This window comes from Symsagittifera roscoffensis, chromosome 9 (genome assembly GCF_963678635.1).
Source record: "Symsagittifera roscoffensis chromosome 9, txSymRosc1.1, whole genome shotgun sequence".
Taxonomy (NCBI): domain Eukaryota; kingdom Metazoa; phylum Xenacoelomorpha; order Acoela; family Convolutidae; genus Symsagittifera; species Symsagittifera roscoffensis.
In genome coordinates this window covers 43404038-43425890 of record NC_087070.1, presented here as the reverse complement: position 1 = coordinate 43425890, position 21853 = coordinate 43404038, and the positions used below count along the sequence as shown (strand labels likewise).

Sequence of the window (21853 nt, the reverse complement as noted above, 5' to 3'; positions counted from 1 at the left end):
AGATCTAAATTTCAGATCTGAAATAGGTTGTGAAATGTTTAAATAACGCTTGGATACTTTAAGGATTGGTTATTTCAGATCTAATTTCAGGTCTGAAATTTTCTTTTTCTTGGTTATTTCAGATCTGAAAAAATCTATTTCAGATCTAATTTCAGATCTGAGAATCAACGTATGTAAGAAATAAAGAATTTCAGATCTTGCGCAGAAAATCCCCGGGGTACGGGCTGTTAGCAAGTTCGCAACACAATAGCGCGACTGCAGCGGTCACTATTTTACGGTTGATTAGCTGTTTGAACAAAATTACGTGTATGTAGTATGAAGCAAGTGTATGACGTAATTAAGCACATATACGGTTTCTGCTAAACTGTTCACTTTTTAATGAAATTTTCCCCGAATATATTTTTCGCCTAATATAACCACCCCTCTTGTTTCTTTTCTCTGATTTGGAAAAAATCTTTTCGCGCCAAATTCAAGCGGAAATTGACTGAGTATTTTGCTACTTTTTGAGCGTTTTTTTTTTTATTTTTTAACAGTTTTCTAAGGTTTATTAAAAAAATGGCTGTATTTTTCAAAAAATGACCGTTTTTTGAGCCTGATTTAGACTAGTGACGTTTTTAATTAAATAAATATCTTGTTGTATAGATTTAAACTGAGAGGCTCTCCATCAGTCAAAGCATTGAGAGTATTATCGGTATTCTTTTAATTTTAACAGGCCATTGCTTATTTGGTTGATCTCTAGTTTTGCTTCATGTACGGTTGAATACGTAAAGGTTACAAAAATATTTAATAAAATAATTATATATATTTTTGTAACCTTTATGTAACCAACCGTATATGAAGCGAAACTAGAGATCAACCAACTCCCCACGTGGCGTTAAAACATTAACTCAGCCCCACATACACCTCAAAATCAGGCATCAGACTCGACTAGGCTGCTCCGCCCTTCAGTCGTTAAGATATCTGTCAGAAAAATTGGTCACTAGGAGTAACTGTTGAAAAAAATCAGTAGAACCACACAATAACGAGCAATGCAGTATCATTATCAATCAAGGTCATCGATGAGAACAACCACCATAGAAATAGCTGGGACTTGCAAATTCTTAGATTGAAATGCTTGAGGACAGCTACTTTAATGCATCAAATTTGAAAGCATAAAATCCCTAAGCAAGGTTACTTGTGATCAAAATTGTGATTTAAGCCGTTCGTTGGAAACCAATGAACAAGATGTTTGACTCAATCTCGTTTCAAGCAGCAGTTTACAACCAACCAGTTGAAACCACTGCTAATAAATTTTTTTACACACTTTGAAATTTATCACTGTAAAGTTTTTAGAACTAGCCAAACATGTTCCATTACTAAAGATTATGATAATTTATAATACTGAAACTATTCATTTTAGAAATCAGTTGCCTGAAACTATTCAGTATATACTATTCATGCCAGAGAAAAATAATTCAATTTAGAAATCAGTTGCCTCTTTCTCTTCTCTAACCTCGCGAGAATACCAGTATATACTAGATTTATTGAGTCTAGGAAATATAGGAGTAAGATTAGGATCGGATTGGACCAAGAAGCTGCACAAACCTATCCGGCCAAAAATAAAATAGCGTAGCGAGCAGACGGCTTACCTCATCTGAAGTTACTCTATGAGAAGTACATGAAGCAAAACTACAGATCAACCGACTCCCCATGTGGCGTTAAAACATCAATTCAGCCCCACATACACCTCCACATCAGGTATCAGACTCGACTAGGCTGCTCCGCCCTTCAGCCCTGAAGAACTCTGTCAGAAAAATAGATCACTAGCTGTAATTGTTGGAAAAATTAGTAGAACCACACTAACCGAACGAACAATGCAGTATCATCATCTTTCATTGTAATCGATGAGAACAACCATCTTAGAAATAGCCTAAATTTAATAATTGTTAGATTGAAAGACTTGAGGACTCAGCAACTTTTATGCATCAAATTTGATAGCATAAATTCATTAAATATGGTTACTTGTGATCAAAAATATAATTTGAACCTTTTGATGAAAACCAATGAACAAAATGTTTGACTCGATCTCGTTTCAAGCAGCAGTTTGCAACCAACCAGTTAGAACCAGTTCGAATGACTTTTTTTTATCACTGTAAAGTTTTTAGAACTAGTCAAACATGATCCAATACTAAAATTTATGATAAATTGTAAGACTGAAACTGTTCAAAGTTTCAGCCAGAGAAAAATTAAATCGAATTAGAAATCAGTTGCCTCTTTCTCTTCCAGCGAGAATACCAGTATAAGCTAGATCTATTGAGACTAGGAGATATAAGAGTAAGATTAAGATTGGTATTAGACTAAGAAGTTGCACGAATCTATCCGGCCGAAAATAAGATAGCAACGACGAAGAAACGGCTTACCTTATCTGAATTTACTCTATGAGAAAGCCAACCCGTATCTAAACACATTTGGTGCGACCAACGAGTCTTGTGCAGACCAATACTAATTTAGATGTAGCAAAAACCTAGAATTAGCAAAAAAACTAAGAATTGATCTTAGAAATCAGTAGAAAAATTTAGCTTATTTCCACGTATCATTAAGTCTAATCAAGCCGAGCGAATACTAAAGACAAAACCAGATCACAACAAAGATGATAAATCAAATACCTGCATCGCAAAGCAAAAACACAGACGACGACAAAAACTCAAACCTAATTGTGCGATAAAATTATTATTTAGCTATTATATAAGCTGCATCAAACAAAATTAGAGCCCTAAATGTATCCAATGGAGATATTTTAAATTAAATAACAAAGCTAACAATATATTTATAAAACAACAAAACGTCGACAAAAACTTTGCCTAGCTTCAAATTTGAAATCAGACTTGATTGTTCTGAAAAAACATACGTTTTATAAATTTATCAATTCAACACAGATACAAACAATTAAACAAAGTTAGTGAAACTTTTAAATTTTGTTAGTGTCACAAAACTTCTTTGCTTCTCGAGGATGATCGTTTTTTATATTTTTCCTAAAACAATCAAGAGTGTTTAATTATCTATTTCAATCAAAAACAAGATCATCAAACCTTTTCTTGGGTCTCTAAGAATTTTAAAATTATTTCAAATTTTTAATAATCAAGGCTTCTCCTTGATTTTATTTTTGAATTTTTAAACTTTTAACTTTAAACTTTAAATCAGAACATCAAAGCTTCCCCTTGGATCTTTAGTCGTAATTCTTTTCAAAAAATTTTCTCTGAGCCTCTGATCATCAATGCTTTCCTTGGAACCAGATCACCAAATTGTTCCTCTCTCATTCAAATCCTACTTTTTAGAACAAGTGTCTAACGAGCTCAAACGTTGATTCATTCTCCAAAATTTACAAACGACCCAAGAATTAGTGAAATTTTTGTCTCAAATATATTTTCTCAGATACCATTTTAATTAATTTGAGCAATAATTTGAACTTCGGTTACTCATACTTCACTTGACCCTTCCTTTTATTGGTCCCCTTGGGATTAGAAAAAAAACACTTAGGACTAGCAAGCCCTTAAATAGTATCTAACGATTCTTGTTGATTGAGTTACTGTTCTCTAACCCTCGATCTAATATCGATCCCCACTTAGGCAAGATTAAGATGACTTAAATGTTTAAAATACTCTCTCCCTAACCCGTCGTGCCACGAAAAAGCGACCCGAGAATTTAGGATAATCTCACAAAAAGAGAGTAAGAACTAACAGTTTTTTTTAGGAAATAGGGATTTTAAATAAAACCTGGATTTTGCATCACTCATCCTAACACTTATGTCAAAAAATAGTTAAGCAAACAAACAATATATTTTACATAATTGTCTAAATCAAAACTCTAGATACGATCTTTTTATATCACCACAAAAACAAAATATAGGATATATCAAATCAAAAATAAAACAAGAAGGAAGACGATTATCTGAAAACAAAAACATATTTTGTTAAAGCATTTTTTTTGAGAAGCGAAACGCAATTTTCAAATCCGATACAGCAATCATGCAAAGTCTCGAAGACCTCAAAAAACGAGAAAAAAACAACCATTACATCAAAAGGAACAACGACTTCTTTCCGATTCAGAAGCAACAGCAGCATCAGCATTAAAAAGAAAACGTACACTAAAAAACAATTAAAGCAGAAAACCAGTACAAACATACACTTGGAATCAATCTCTGTGGCAAATTGAAAGTTACTTATTAACCGTTATATCACATAAAAAATGATTCATTACGACGATAACTTCGAGAAAAAGTCTATTCTACCATTTGTCATAATTACCATCAGTGACCCATCAAGCGGTCAAATACAACTTTGTCACATTCTCATCTTAATTTTATTTCAACAAATTAGTAGCCCATGCCTACAAAATTCCCAGAGGTAACAATAAAAAGGCAAATACAAGAGTATTAACTATCAAGCATGTGTAAAATAACCCCACAAAACTGTATATTCATCATTGAACTTCTAACGCCAGATTTCCAAAAAGCACCAAATACAAAGAGACGAGACAGAATTAAGTTTCTCTAAACATCAAAGTTTGCAACGAGCAGACTCAATAATCACAAATGATGTTTTTCAATCATATATAATTATCTTTCTATAATAGATACAAGCGAAACTGTTTATGTATCTCCACCACAAATATCCCGACATATAGCACTAAGAACAAAAATAAATCTGGCATCACAATAATTAAAGGCAAATTGCGAAAACTTGTTGATAGAGAAGTTTCAGAAACCACAATAAACGATCTACGAAAAAATCTAGCATGGTCTATGAGATCATTTTCAATAGAATCTAGACCTATTTGAACAACCTAGAAAAGATTTAGGCAGATAAACCAGATTAGGTATGGGACCCCAAATAGTATCACGAAAAATGTTTTGATGTACCAAATGATTTTTCATGCTCAGCAATTGAAACAATTTCGTTTGACAAAAATTTTTGAAATTTATATCCATTAACCACAGATAGAACGCCATTTAATTACAATACAAGCTCATACGATAGAGCAATTATTAGTATTCTGAATTCAACAATTTGGGGGTTCAAAATTAATAACTCTGTTCAAACCATTCAAAGCAGTAAATTGATAAAATGAAAATAAATTACAAGAAAACTAACCTTTTTATGTGAGCTTCTTTTGTAAATTTTTAACTAGTTTCTTTACTCGCCCACAATTCACCCACTCTTTCCATCAAACACGCACAACTCGCCCACGTAGAAATGTTTACTAAATCAATTTCTAGTTTCAAAATCTAACTGATTACAACTCTAATTTACTAACACCACAAAACCAACCACATGTATAAGAAAGTCCAACGATACCCAAACCAGATTAAAACCAGATTGAAACTGGATAAATTGGTTTTTCTGCCGTAGTCACAATCTTCACAGGATTTGAAGTTTGGATCCAACATCGCAGAAAAGAAACCCATTGATGAAGAACAATGACCAACTCGATGTTGAACTCACATACAGATCCTAGACACATGGCACTTCAAACAGAAAGGTCAAACCCTATCTTGCACGTAGTCTCGCTCTAATTTAACGAAATCGACACATCATTTGCATCGATCTAAAATCATGACACGATCACTCAAAAGACGACCTAGGATAAAGCGAGACCCACTTCTAGAACACGAACAACTGCCCTTCTTCTCTCTACGAACACAACTACATCTCTTCCTCCTTCACGCAGTCACTGCTCCAACCGCTCAAAAGAAACTGCTCCGAAGAACAGAAATTTCTCCATCCATCCTTCACTACAAAAAAATTGAAATTTATAACTCTCTAAAACCCGGATGGGTGGAGCCAGTTTGAAAGTTTTATTTGTAACTAATTATATTCTTGATAAAATCTATCCCTTTAAAACGTTCCTTACTAACCAATCTTGATCCATAACTAACACTGATATTTATTTGTAGTGTTGAAACTACTAGTAGTTTCAGCACCAGAACAACTTGAATAAATGTTAGAAGACAGCTGTTGCTCTTCTTTGGAACAAGTTCCATAAACGTAACTCGCGAATACCAGTATACACTAGATCTATTGAGACTCGGAGATATAAGAGTAAGATTAAGATTGGTATTAGAATAAGAAGTTGCACGAATCTATCCGGCCGAAAAAAAGATAGCGTGATGAACAGACGGTGCAGCTTATATAAAATTACTCTATGAGAATGCTACCTCTGGCATAGGCTCACATCAGATAGTTACAAAAATTATTGTTATTTTTTTTAACATTAAAAGATTTTTTTGACTCTTACTTACCTTAATTAAAAATAACCTATACTAATTGTAACCCATTGAATTCAATAATGTACTAAGCAATAACAATAAAGAATTTATTGTGTTTATTGGTGAGGTAGCAAAAATAACAAGGAGTGGAGACCGAAGGTAAAAACCAATAAAAGGTTGTTGAAAAGTAAATTTCGATGGCAGGCATCAGGGGGAGCTCTTTGAGTTGCCTTCTTTTTTAAAACAATTTGAGATATTATTTTGAATCAATTAAAGACCACCAGATGAATTCGTGATGTCGGGTCTGAGAACTACTTGTCGACTGGATGAGAAACTGAAAGATACGTTTTTTATCTATGGTAAATGAATTTGATAAATAATAAAAAAAAAGTTGTTATCACAATTTTTTGGTAATTTTTTGATGGAATAACTTCTGATATGGAGATTTAGTTCTTACAATTTCGCTGGTTTTAAATTCACAGACTGAGCCACTTTTCATACAAAAAACCTAATTTTGTGAAAGCCTTTTTTAACTTATAGTTGAAAGAAATCTTGGTATAAATTTTTCCTATGAAAACTACAAATAATAATGTTTAAACAAGGGAGCATGAGCAAGGTTCTTGATGTTTTCGTTGGAAAAAATATTGGTTCATTTTTTGTTCATCGAACAAAATAACACCAACAAGTGGTACATGCCCACCTTGTGGCTATCCGGTTGGTGCGTGTTGGTCTTTACTGAATAATCAAACCCAAAGTATGAAACTGAAAAGTATTCCACACCAATAATTTAGTTGCCATTTGTAGAAAGCTATCTTTTTTGTTAACCTTAGATACAGATATAACTTTTGGCAGTTTTGAGTAAAATATTTTATAGGAAGGCAAGTATTGCGAAGCGAACCGAAACAGGAATTTTTTTTGACAACATCTTGTTGCTCTGAACTGCTTAGTTTTTTAAAGAAATGGTCAAAACTGACAACTTTCTGAAAATAAGATTTTTTTTGAGAATCTTTAACTCCTTACATAGGTGATTGTAATGGTTATCACTGATTTTACAATTACCTCTTTTGAAAGTATAAATGACTGAATTTTATTCATATTTTGATAAACTTTAGTTGATGATAGAATTGAACAAAAACATCTTCTGCACACTTCTGCAATCTTGAAATCTAAAATACCAGAGTTTGGGTTGTCTAACACTGATATTAAAATGTTAGTCAATTTCGTTGAATAAAATTTATAGTGACAGAAAGTCTTGAAGGATATTTATCTCAAAACAGTGGAAAGTACAATGAGTGATTCTGTCACTTCAGTAAAAATTTCGACATTTTGGAAGGCTTTTTTGTTCATCAAAGAACATATTTTTTTGCTGATGATACTTCTTTATTTCTTTAATATTTTTCTTGAAGAATGTGTTCTATGTGAATCCGATACTGAAATTTTTTTTAAAAACTATAGTTTTAATTTAAACAAAAATAGATGAAAATTATGATAAATTGAAAAACTTTGAAACTTTGATATATTCAAAAACTTTTTCTATTGTTTTGCAGAATTTTTTTTCAATTTTTGACAAAAAAATTTTTTAATATGGAGCTGAAAAACTCCCAAAAACTTACTTTACTCAAGAAGAGCCAAGTTTCCACGGCTTAAATTAAGTTTAACTGAACTATTTCAAGGCTCCTGGCTCACTTATTAGCTCGAAATTAGACAGAAACCAAAACTTTTGAACTGGTTTTTATTGACACTGCGAAAGTTTTTTTTATTTTCTTAATGTCGTTCGAATCACGTCTCAAACAATTCTGATCTGATATATTACTCAAAACAATCTGATATTTATTTGTGGTACCTAATTTTGCGTGAAAAGCAATAAAAAAGCTACAACACACCCGAATGTATTGTTTCTCCACATTTTTGAAATGGACGGAACAAGAAAAGCAAATTAAAACAGCAAAACATGTAGCATCTGCTCCACCATCACCAAAAAAAAGAAGTTTATTTTGGTTTAATAGATTTGATATTTTTCTGGGTTTATTAATCCTCAACCAGTTACTTACTCAATTGGAAGAAAACAATCTTCCAGAAATGCAAATCATGTCAAAGAAAAAAATCAAATTTTGGGACACATTTAAAACCCTCAATTCTGCTTTGCGTTATGCGCTTGTTTTACAGCTGGGAGTACAAATCCTTAAGCTAATTAATAAGTTGGATTACAGACTGGTAAATGTTTTGCTTCTGGAACAAATCAGAGATTTTGTGGATTTTTCTCTAGACGGCTCTTTATCCGACACTATTTTCAGTATCAATTAATTTAAAATAAAAAGAGTTTTTTTTTGCTCAAAAAGGAAAAAGAAGAAAAAAGATCTCAGAAACCCCCCAGAGAGGTAAGAGTTAGAAAACATTTAATGATTGTTTCACATCTAAGTTTATGGATTTCTCAGAGTTAAGAACAAAATTAATTTAAATTCTTTTTTTTTGATAATTTTTCTGAATATGCTTGGGGTTTTCTACGGGGTATCAGTTAACAAACAGGGTGTCAGTTTTAGTTTATAATTTTTGATTGTTGTGAATGAAAATTTTTTGTTTTTGAAAAATGCTATTCAAATAATTTTTTTAACATGAAATTGTGTGACTACCGTTTTTTCATTACCAGCCCTGAGGTGCCATGGATAATAACTGATTTTATAATCGAGTTTCGTGGTCAAAAAAATTGGCATTAGAATCGAATAATTATAATTACACTTTGGGACCACGTAATTGATTTTAATCCATTATAATCCATTATTTTAGAGAAGAAAATTCGATTATATTCCATTCAAAACCCGTTATAATTGGATTTCTAAGCCTACTCGATTTCTAAACCTACTAGCATTTAGTTAAATTTTACCAAAAAATATTTTTGCAGCTACCCTTAGTAACCACTGACCCGCTTACCCTCCTCTAACTTATAAAATCTGTTATAATCCTTTATAATCTATTATAATCAATTAAAATAGTTTAATTTGATTTCTATTTAATTTTTTTCATAATCGCTTTTTAATTTTTTAATCCATTATTATTGATTTTTGTAGAATTTTACGGAGACAGACCATGAAAATCCGTTATAATCGATTTTTATCCATGGAGTTTCATTGCGGGTAGCTTTGTGAAATTGTATAACACGCGTTTTCCTTATGAGCAGGTCAACCCGGGATGACATTGCCCTGATACGAGTCTTTTTGTCTAATTAGTGTGTTTTGCTCTACAAATTCAGCATGTTGTCGTAGAAAACGCGTGCTAAAATCATCTTCTTATGAATCAGTCACAATATGTTCAGAAAATCACGAAAAGATTGAGTTCAGAACTGACAACCAAAAATACTCTTGATCTAAAATTATCTAAAGACGATTTAGAAGAAAGGGAAACTGCTTAAGATTCGAATTTTTCTTCCTCTTTTTCAGGGGCGGATCTAGGATTTTCTCGAGGGGGGGATTTTCAAAAAAAATTCGAAAATTTTGACGACCTATTTTTTTTAGGTCGACCAAATTAATTTTTCAAGCTCTCCCAAAGCACTGTTTTGCCCCTATTTTGGCTAAATTTTCTGTGCCGCAGGCAAATTTAAAAAAAACAGTCAAAAAAGCCGTTTTTGGGCGCTTTTTGAGAAATTTTGACAAAAAAAAATCGCGTTTTTTTGGCGCGCGCTCCCCCTCAAAGTTAGTATATATTGGCGCCAAAGGCGCCTTTAGAAAAAATTTAGGGTCGGTCGGCCAAAAATGGATTTCTGAAAAAGTATCAAAGGGGGGACCCTTTGGGTCGGCAGGGGGTCGAATCCCTGAGGGGAGGGGGGCGTCCGCACCCCGCCCCCCCCCCCCTAAATCCGCCCCTGCACTTTTTACAGAATTGCATGCTAGCAAATGGCAAAAAAATAATATTACGATGTCAAATTGTGCACAGGATAAAATTTTGTGTCTGTATGTTCGTGGATTCCAGAGACAAATCTTCAAACATGTTAACTTTTGCTGGAACGATCAAAGAAAATCAAAGAACACAAAAAGAACAAAGAGAATGTCCTTGTTGCAAATCTTGTCGCCACAAAATGCACAGTTTGGCCTCGTAATAGACGACACGTAAAATCAAAACTCCGAATAGCTGCTATGTCAAATTTGGTCTATCATATAATGGCAATAAAATAAAAGTGATTGAATTGTGTCCCTTCACTGCATGGTTGACTAGCCTACCTTAGTTGGTACCGATGACAAATTCCCAATGATTGGATAATAAAACACTAGAAAAAATTTTTGTGCAACAACTCCTACACTTAAAAAGTTTTTAACCTCAAAATAGCCAAAATCTTGATAAAGGCTGGGTTGCACTCCACATTTTCCAGCAATTATTCATGTTCGATATAAAAGTGTGATTTTCACAAACAAAGTATTAGTTGAGTTTTTTGACATTTTCTTTATTTTTGATCAGCTCTAAACACCTTTGATTGAACATGTTTAGCAAAGTTTTCGATGTGAAGTCAGTTAATTTCACTATAGTTACGTTATGTTAAATTATGTGCAACTTCCAATTGCAAACGCTTGGTTTAATGGGAATTGTGTTCCAGCAGATTGCGGTGACAATGAATTCGACTACTTGTTACTCAGCTTTCATTAGAATTCAGTATAATCCATCCATCCGGACTCAAGTATCGTAACATAATATTTTTTTGCGCGACTCTATTGGCAGATCAACTAGAAAAAAAGGCCTCCTATTAAATGAAATGAAAGGCAGAGAACCGCTTCAAAAACTTATTATAAAAATTACAACTTACTATTCAAAAACAAAGAAATTGGATTCGAAATTGTCTGCCGGTGGGACCCTTTACCATCTGGATGGTACTATCCAGGGGCGGATCTAGGATTTTCTCAAGTGGGAGGGGGATTTTCAAAGAAATTTAGAAAATTTTGACGACCTTTTTTTAGGTCGACCAAATTGATTTTCCGAGCTCTCCTAAAGCAGTAAAAAGACGCTGTTTTGGCCAACTGTTTGAAAAAACAGGTCAAAGAAGCCATTTTTGGGCACTTTTTGGAAAACTTTGACAAAAAAATTGCGTTTTTTTGGCGCGCTTTCCCTCGAAGTTAGTATATAGTCAAATCCCTGAGGGGAAGGGGCGTACCCCACCCCCCCTAAATCCGCCCCTGGTACTATCCTTGAAACGGTTCAACCACGGAGAGTAAATTACTATATTTCAATCTAAAAATTTCAATGTCATCTAATTATTCGTTCTGCCGCATATCCAAGATTGATCTCTGCACATCATATTTTGTTTGAACCATTCGAAAGTAATCAATTGTCCTGGATTTCCGAACGGGATTTTCCGAGAGGTGCTTAGATCATTGTTGCCGAAGTAATAATCAATCTCTGGCATATACGGAGAGTAGATATAAGGATGGTTTTGACGAACTAATCCTCCGGTTCCAAAACCGATTTTGGTGATGACATTAACACGACAATCTGGATGATAATACGCTTGAATGAAGTTCAGTCTTTTATTTTGCTCGGAATAATCGACCATTTTTGAAATATACTCTGTAGGAGATAGCAGCATACGCGAAAATCCATATGTTCTGTATGCCATACATTGCATCCTACAGCAATCAGACCCAGCGTTATAAAACAAATTATGACGCCTATGGATCGGGGCTAACTTTTGCTCGCAAATTTCAACGGCCGAATTATGAAGAGTTTCAGTTTTTTCGTACAGTTCAATTTCAAAAAAGGCGCCATTAAGTGCGTTGATTATCATAAATGCAACTGTGTCAGCTTGTAAAAGAATTTCGTATGCGACCAAGCAGTAGTACTTGCTGTAAGGCAGACATGGGTCTTGAAAGTAAGGCTCTTTACTCAAGATCCTTCTTTTTTGACTGAAATCCAAACCAGGATCCAACGGGATCAAAAAAGTTACAGAGGTCCAATTTAACTGAATTGTATTCACATGAACTAAATAGTTACTTTGATCGGTTATTCTGATCAAATCGAAAACAATAAGACTTAAAAGCAAATTCATTGCGGAAAGGCCAAAACGAAACCAAATTAACGAAACTAAAGTGCTAGTAATTGAACTTTGAAACATTAATTTTAAAACAAACTGGAAATAAGGCAAATGTTTGATATTAAACAAGTATAAAGAGCGAACAAAATCCTCTACAAAAAAATCCCATAGAACGCCAAAAAGACAAAGTCTACGTTTCCAAAAGAAAATTGTTTCGCTAAACACCAAAAAATGCTTGAAATATTTTTTAAAAAGAATATGACAAAAATACTTTAGAGATTTTGAGAGTCCATTTGCTTACCCCTTTTTTACGAGGCCAAGCTGTCTTTTTTGTGGGCTGCAAGCGGATTTCGCAACAAGCCGAATGCGATATTGCTAGTTTTCTTCAATCTGCTTTGCAGTTGTTGTTGTTGTTGTTGTTGTTGTTGTTGTTGTTGTTGTTGTTGTTGTTGTTGTTGTTGTTGTTGTTGTTGTTGTTGTTGTTGTTGTTGTTGTTGTTGTTGTTGTTGTTGTTGTTGTTGAATATGATATACGTCAGCAGGGAATGCTTTTTGGCAATGTCCTCGCTGCCCACGTTAACGTCTCGGTCGGGTATCGGGTAAGGAAGTCAAGGTCGGTGTTGATGGTTCCAAATAACTCCTGTCTAGTAGCTGCGGTGCCAGGGCAGTCTAGCCAGTGTTCAACAGTGTCTCTATCTTAGTTGCATCGTCTACATGAGGGGTCTATTGTCGGGTCCATCAGGTTTTTGTACGCTGAGAAGGCCATGCACTGGCCTGAGGGTAGTCTTGATAGCAGAACCGCGTCCTTCCTTGTTTTGATAGCCTCCTTGTCTCTCGCTCTGGAATGGTTGGAGTACGCGGCCGCTATCCTGTGGTGAGAGGGGTCTCCGTCCTTCATGGTCCTCTTGATACAGGATTTGGCGCAACTCAGTGAGACTGGTTTCGGTTCTTCTTCTCTGGAATTGGCCGCCTCGTTTGCCAATTCATCTGCCATTTCGTTGCCGGGTATGGAGACCTGTCCGGGTACCCATTGGATGATCGTGTGTGCTCCAGCGCGGTTAAGGGAGGACCTGATTTTCTCTGTGTCCTTGAAGCTGTTCAAAATGGCCTCAACTAGAGATTGACTGTCTGTACAAATCTTGACCTTGTTGTCCCCTGCTCTCGTATTCGTCTCGATCCACTTCGTTGCTTCCTGCAGGGCTTCTCGCTCTTCTGCGTAAGAAGAGGTTAGGGTGCGTCCTCTGATCTTGATCTCCTGTACCACCTCTGACTCGTGGAGGTCACCTGTCGTGACTGCAACTGCAGAGCCACCGTCTCTGGTTCCTTCCGCCGCGGAGCCATCCGTGTAGATCACAAACTCAGGGCAGGTGCCGTTGATGGTGTTGACAGCCTTCTCTACACTGTTGTCGCTTCTGTTTTCTCCCATCAGCTTGGGAAAGGTGGTCAACCGTTGTCTCTCTTCCATCCAGGGGGGGGGGCTTCCACACTCAAGACTTCTCTCTTCTCCAACTCCCCTTACAATCCTTTTTTTGCTGTTGTGGACTCCGAACCGAGCGCCCCTGTACTTTAATTGAATTAAATGGACTTCCGACAAAAACATATACATTATAATCCATTACATATGTAGAGCTTAGACCGCAAATTCAAGTATTTTGTCATTATAACCAATTTTTTTGAGAAACGCAACCCAGTATAATGAAAGGGTTAAACTGCCGTGAAAAGAGATTTGAAAAAATAAAAAAAACTTAAAAACTTGAAATGTAATTAATTTGTAAAAAAAAAAGAAGCCGAAACATTATGAAACGTAATATGCAGGAACTGCTCTAAGCAGAAAGCAGTTGAGCAAATGACATTTGGGCAAATGGCGTTTTTTCTAAGAAAAAGAATATTTAACAGACTGTTTAACTGCCATAAGTTAAGATAAATTAAATTAAAAAATCTAAAGTTAACTTAAAAACGAAATGTGGGAAATTACAAAACGAAATACGTAGCAGCTGCACCAAAAACTGCATCAACTTTCAAGCCAAAATGTAAAATCATCACTACTATTTTAGAACAATCAAATGTAGTCGATCATTATTGAATATAATGGATAATATTGACAAAAATTTACTAGAATTATAACCCTTTTTAATGAATTCTAATCATTTTTATAAAAACTGACCGAAAAAAAGACATTAAATTCTATTATGAATTACGGGGGTTTGGTGTTACGAACCCAAAACTAAAACACTGTATCACTCAAAATTGCTCAAAAAACAGACAAATTTGCTAACTTTGCGCAAAACGGAACAGTATGTGGAACCCTCACAACTCTTTATAAATGTGTAAACTAAAATTATCCGTCGTTAAATCCGTAACTGTGAGCAGAATTCGTAAATTGTTTACAAAATCGGCTTCAAATATGCGGAAATTATTGACATTTGAGGAAACCAGAACACCTAATCGCTCGTTGCGGAATCCGCGACAAAACTTATGTGCCGATAAAATGTTACACTTCTTGTTCTTAGTTTAGTAAGTAAAAGAAATTAACCCACTTTTTGGAACAAATTCAACGACTTGTCTCTGAATCCTAGCACAGTTTGGCCTCGTAATGTTCTATTTTGTTTCAAAAATTGATCTGAAAAATGAAAAAAATATATCACCAGGATTATGATATTCTCATCTTTTTCGGAAATAAGGAAGAACAATATATTCTGTTTAGAATGTTCCCAAATTTTATTAGATGATAGCCTTGTCAACTGAATACAAAATAAGGGCAGAATAATCTGAAACGAGAAAAGAGAAAAAGTAACAAGTATTTTGTTAAAAATCTTTGGTTCAAACTGATTGACTTCTCCTCATTGAAATTCAAAGCGTTATTTTTGAAAACAAAGATGAAAAATAACATATGTTTTTATCGTTGCTCAACTATCAAGCAAAAAAAAATTCAACTATGCGCTGAAAAACTCCCAAAAACTTACTTTACTCAAGAAGAGCCAAGTTTCCACGGCTTAAATTAAGTTTAACTGAACTATTTCAAGGCTCCTGGCTCACTTATTAGCTCGAAATTAGACAGAAACCAAAACTTTTGAACTGGTTTTTATTGACACTGCGAAAGTTTTTTTTATTTTCTTAATGTCGTTCGAATCACGTCTCAAACAATTCTGATCTGATATATTACTCAAAACAATCTGATATTTATTTGTGGTACCTAATTTTGCGTGAAAAGCAATAAAAAAGCTACAACACACCCGAATGTATTGTTTCTCCACATTTTTGAAATGGACGGAACAAGAAAAGCAAATTAAAACAGCAAAACATGTAGCATCTGCTCCACCATCACCAAAAAAAAGAAGTTTATTTTGGTTTAATAGATTTGATATTTTTCTGGGTTTATTAATCCTCAACCAGTTACTTACTCAATTGGAAGAAAACAATCTTCCAGAAATGCAAATCATGTCAAAGAAAAAAATCAAATTTTGGGACACATTTAAAACCCTCAATTCTGCTTTGCGTTATGCGCTTGTTTTACAGCTGGGAGTACAAATCCTTAAGCTAATTAATAAGTTGGATTACAGACTGGTAAATGTTTTGCTTCTGGAACAAATCAGAGATTTTGTGGATTTTTCTCTAGACGGCTCTTTATCCGACACTATTTTCAGTATCAATTAATTTAAAATAAAAAGAGTTTTTTTTTGCTCAAAAAGGAAAAAGAAGAAAAAAGATCTCAGAAACCCCCCAGAGAGGTAAGAGTTAGAAAACATTTAATGATTGTTTCACATCTAAGTTTATGGATTTCTCAGAGTTAAGAACAAAATTAATTTAAATTCTTTTTTTTTGATAATTTTTCTGAATATGCTTGGGGTTTTCTACGGGGTATCAGTTAACAAACAGGGTGTCAGTTTTAGTTTATAATTTTTGATTGTTGTGAATGAAAATTTTTTGTTTTTGAAAAATGCTATTCAAATAATTTTTTTAACATGAAATTGTGTGACTACCGTTTTTTCATTACCAGCCCTGAGGTGCCATGGATAATAACTGATTTTATAATCGAGTTTCGTGGTCAAAAAAATTGGCATTAGAATCGAATAATTATAATTACACTTTGGGACCACGTAATTGATTTTAATCCATTATAATCCATTATTTTAGAGAAGAAAATTCGATTATATTCCATTCAAAACCCGTTATAATTGGATTTCTAAGCCTACTCGATTTCTAAACCTACTAGCATTTAGTTAAATTTTACCAAAAAATATTTTTGCAGCTACCCTTAGTAACCACTGACCCGCTTACCCTCCTCTAACTTATAAAATCTGTTATAATCCTTTATAATCTATTATAATCAATTAAAATAGTTTAATTTGATTTCTATTTAATTTTTTTCATAATCGCTTTTTAATTTTTTAATCCATTATTATTGATTTTTGTAGAATTTTATGGAGACAGACCATGAAAATCCGTTATAATCGATTATTATCCATGGAGTTTCATTGCGGGTAGCTTTGTGAAATTGTATAACAAGCGTTTTCCTTATGAGCAGGTCAACCCGGGATGACATTGCCCTGATACGAGTCTTTTTGTCTAATTAGTGTTTTGCTCTACAAATGCAGCATGTTGTCTTAGAAAACGCGTGCTAAAATCATCTTCTTATGAATCAGTCACAATATGTTCAGAAAATCACGAAAAGATTGAGTTCAGAACTGACAACCAAAAATACTCTTGATCTAAAATTATCTAAAGACGATTTAGAAGAAAGGGAAACTGCTTAAGATTCGAATTTTTCTTCCTCTTTTTCAGGGGCGGATCTAGGATTTTCTCGAGCGGGGGGGGCGGATTTTCAAAAAAAAATTCGAAAATTTTGACGACCTATTTTTTTTTAGGTCGACCAAATTGATTTTTCAAGCTCTCCCAAAGCACTGTTTTGCCCCTATTTTGGCTAAATTTTCTGCGCCGCAGGCAAATTTAAAAAAAAAAACAGTCAAAAAAGCCGTTTTTGGGCGCTTTTTGAGAAATTTTGACAAAAAAAATCGCGTTTTTTTGGCGCGCGCTCCCCCTCAAAGTTAGTATATATTGGCGCCAAAGGCGCCTTTAGAAAATTTTAGGGTCGGTCGGCCAAAAATGGATTTCTGAAAAAGTATCAAAGGGGGGACCCTTTGGGTCGGCAGGGGGTCGAATCCCTGAGGAGGGGGGGGCGTCCGCCCGCGCCCCCCGAAATCCGCCCCTGCTCTTTTTACAGAATTGCATGCTAGCAAATGGCAAAAAATAAGGCTCTTTTTCCTTTTCCCCCCCACCTGCAAATTTTTCAATTTGAAATTACTGTTCACTTTGTCCGATTGTCATGAAAATTGATTAGGTCATAACAAACATATTTGGTCTTCATAATGAACCTTGTAAAACTACTCGTTAGACTATAAAATTCATGTTTGTGTGAGGTGGGGGGGGGGAAGGAAAAAGAGCCAAAAATAATATTACGATGTCAAATTGTGCACAGGATAAAATTTTGTGTCTGTATGTTCGTGGATTCCAGAGACAAATCTTCAAACATGTTAACTTTTGCTGGAACGATCAAAGAAAATAAAAGAACACAAAAAGAACAAAGAGAGTGTCTTTGTTGCAAATCTTGTTGCCACAAAATGCACAGTATGGCCTCGTAATAGACGACGCGTAAAATCAAAACTCCGAATAGCTGCTATGTCAAATTTGGTCTATCATATAATGGCAATAAAATAAAAGTGATTGAATTGTGTCCCTTCACTGCATGGTTGACTAGCCTACCTTAGTTGGTACCGATGACAAATTCCCAATGATTGGATAATAAAACACTGGAAAAAATTGTTGCGCAACAACTCCTACCCTTAAAAAGTTTTTAACCTCAAAATAGCCAAAATCTTGATAAAGGCTGGGTTGCACTCCACATTTTCCAGCAATTATTCATGTTCGATATAAAAGTGTGACTTTCACAAACAAAGTATTAGTTGAGTTTTTTGACATTTTCTTCATTTTTGGTCAGCTCTAAACACCTTTGATTGAACATGTTTAGCAAAGTTTTCGATGTGAAGTCAGTTAATTTCACTATAGTTACGTTATGTTAAATTATGTTCAACTTCCAATTGCAAACGCTTGATTTAATGGGAATTGTGTTCCAGCAGATTGCGGTGACAATTAATTCGACTACTAGTTACCCAGCTTTCATTAGAATTCAGTATAATCCATCCATCCGGACTCAAGTATCGTAACATAATATTTTTTTGCGCGACTCTATGGGCAGAGCAACTAGAAGAAAAAAGGCCTCCTATTAAATGAAATTAAAGGCAGAGAACCGCTTCAAAAACTTACTATAAAAATTACAACTGACTATTCAAAAACAAAGAAATTAGATTCGAAATTGTCTGCCGGTGGGACCCTTTACCATCTGGATGGTACTATCCAGGGGCGGATCTAGGATTTTCTCAAGTGGGAGGGGGGATTTTCAAAAAATTTCGAAAATTTTGACGATCTTTTTTTAGGTCGACCAAATTGATTTTCCGAGCTCTCCTAAAGCAGTAGAAAGACGCTGTTTTGGCCAACTGTTTGAAAAAACAGGTCAAAGAAGCCATTTTTGGGCACTTTTTGGAAAACTTTTGACAAAAAAATTGCGTTTTTTTGGCGCGCTTTCCCTCGAAGTTAGTATATAGTCAAATCCCTGAGGGGAGGGCCCCCCCCCCCTAAATCCGCCCCTGGTTCTATCCTTGAAACGGTTCAACCACGGAGAGTAAATTACTATATTTCAATCTAAAAATTTCAATGTCATCTAATTATTCGTTCTGCCGCATATCCAAGATTGATCTCTGCACATCATATTTTGTTTGAACCATTCGAAAGTAATCAATTGTCCTGGATTTTCGAACGGGATTTTCCGAGAGGTGCTTAGATCATTGTTGCCGAAGTAATAATCAATCTCTGGCATATACGGAGAGTAGATATAAGGATGGTTTTGACGAACTAATCCTCCGGTTCCAAAACCGATTTTGGTGATGACATTAACACGACAATCTGGATGATAATACGCTTGAATGAAGTTCAGTCTTTTATTTTGCTCGGAATAATCGACCATTTTTGAAATATACTCTGTAGGAGATAGCAGCATACGCGAAAATCCATGTGTTCTGTATGCCATACATTGCATCCTACAGCAATCAGACCCAGCGTTATAAAACAAATTATGACGCCTATGGATCGGGGCTAACTTTTGTTCGCAAATTTCAACGGCCGAATTATGAAGAGTTTCAGTTTTTTCGTACAGTTCAATTTCAAAAAAGGCGCCATTAAGTGCGTTGATTATCATAAATGCAACTGTGTCAGCTTGTAAAAGAGTTTCGTATGCGACCAAGCAGTAGTACTTGCTGTAAGGCAGACATGGGTCTTGAAAGTAAGGCTCTTTACTCAAGATCCTTCTTTTTTGACTGAAATCCAAACCAGGATCCAACGGGATCAAAAAAGTCACAGAGGTCCAATTTAACTGAATTGTATTCTCATGAACTAAATAGTTACTTTGATCGCTTATTCTGATCAAATCGAAAACAATAAGACTTAAAAGCAAATTCATTGCGGAAAGGCCAAAACGAAACCAAATTAACGAAACTAAAGTGCTAGTAATTGAACTTTGAAACATTAAGTTTAAAACAAACTGGAAATAAGGCAAATGTTTGATATTAAACAAGTATAAAGAGCGAACAAAATCCTTTACAAAAAAAATCCCATAGAACGCCAAAAAGACAAAGTCTACGTTTCCAAAAGAAAATTGTTTCGCAAAACACCAAAAAATGCTTGAAATATTTTTTTAAAAGAATTTGACAAAAATACTTTAGAGATTTTGAGAGTCCATTTGCTTACCCCTTTTTTACGAGGCCAAGCTGTCTTTTTTGTGGGCTGCAAGCGGATTTCGCAAGAAGCCGAAAACAGATTTGTTGCGATATTGCTAGTTTTCTTCAATCTGCTTTGCAGTTGTTGTTGTTGTTGTTGTTGTTGTTGTTGTTGTTGTTTTTGTTGTTGTTGTTGTTGTTGTTGTTGTTGTTGTTGTTGTTGTTGTTGTTGTTGTTGAATATGATATACGTCAGCAGGGAATGCTTTTTGGCAATGTCCTCGCTGCCCACGTTAACGTCTCGGTCGGGTATCGGGTAAGGAAGTCAAGGTCGGTGTTGATGGTTCCAAATAACTCCTGTCTAGTAGCTGCGGTGCCAGGGCAGTCTAGCCAGTGTTCAACAGTGTCTCTATCTTAGTTGCATCGTCTACATGAGGGGTCTATTGTCGGGTCCATCAGGTTTTTGTACGCTGAGAAGGCCATGCACTGGCCTGAGGGTAGTCTTGATAGCAGAACCGCGTCCTTCCTTGTTTTGATAGCCTCCTTGTCTCTCGCTCTGGAATGGTTGGAGTACACGGCCGCTATCCTGTGGTGAGAGGGGTCTCCGCCCTTCATGGTCCTCTTGATACAGGATTTGGCGCAACTCAGTGAGACCGGTTTCGGTTCTTCTTCTCTGGAATTGGCCACCTCGTTTGCCAATTCATCTGCCATTTCGTTGCCGGGTATGGAGACCTGTCCGGGTACCCATTGGATGATCGTGTGTGCTCCAGCGCGGTTAAGGGAGGACCTGATTTTCTCTGTGTCCTTGAAGCTGTTCAAAATGGCCTCAACTAGAGATTGACTGTCTGTACAAATCATGACCTTGTTGTCCCCTGCTCTCGTATTCGTCTCGATCCACTTCGTTGCTTCCTGCAGGGCTTCTCGCTCTTCTGCGTAAGAAGAGGTTAGGGTGCGTCCTCTGATCTTGATCTCCTGTACCACCTCTGACTCGTGGAGGTCACCTGTCGTGACTGCAACTGCAGAGCCACCGTCTCTGGTTCCTTCCGCCGCGGAGCCATCCGTGTAGATCACAAACTCAGGGCAGGTGTCGTTGATGGTGTTGACGGCCTTCTCTACACTGTTGTCGCTTCTGTTTTCTCCCATCAGCTTGGGAAAGGTGGTCAACCGTTGTCTCTCTTCCATCCAGGGGGGGGGGGCTTCCACACTCAAGACTTCTCTCTTCTCCAACTCCCCTTACAATCCTTTTTTTGCTGTTGTGGACTCCGAACCGAGCGCCCCTGTACTTTAATTGAATTAAATGGACTTCCGACAAAAACATATACATTATAATCCATTACATATGTAGAGCTTAGACCGCAAATTCAAGTATTTTGTCATTATAACCAATTTTTTTGAGAAACGCAACCCAGTATAATGAAAGGGTTAAACTGCCGTGAAAAGAGATTTGAAAAAATAAAAAAAATTTAAAAACTTGAAATGTAATTAATTTGTAAAAAAAAAGAAGCCGAAGACATTATGAAACGTAATATGCAGGAACTGCTCTAAGCAGAAAGCAGTTGAGCAAATGACATTTGGGCAAATGGCGTTTTTTCTAAGAAAAAGAATATTTAACAGACTGTTTAACTGCCATAAGTTAAGATAAATTAAATTAAAAAATCTAAAGTTAACTTAAAAACGAAATGTGGGAAATTACAAAACGAAATACGTAGCAGCTGCACCAAAAACTGCATCAACTTTCAAGCCAAAATGTAAAATCATCACTACTATTTTAGAAC

The 21853-nt window shown here is 35.4% G+C and overlaps 1 protein-coding gene across 4 annotated transcripts in view; it reads left to right on the top strand.

The window, feature by feature from the left end:
* Positions 1-21853, top strand: part of LOC134854905 (potassium voltage-gated channel subfamily C member 4-like) — a 529156-nt gene that overhangs the window by 384269 nt on the left and 123034 nt on the right. The gene's annotated exons all lie outside the window — the stretch shown is intronic.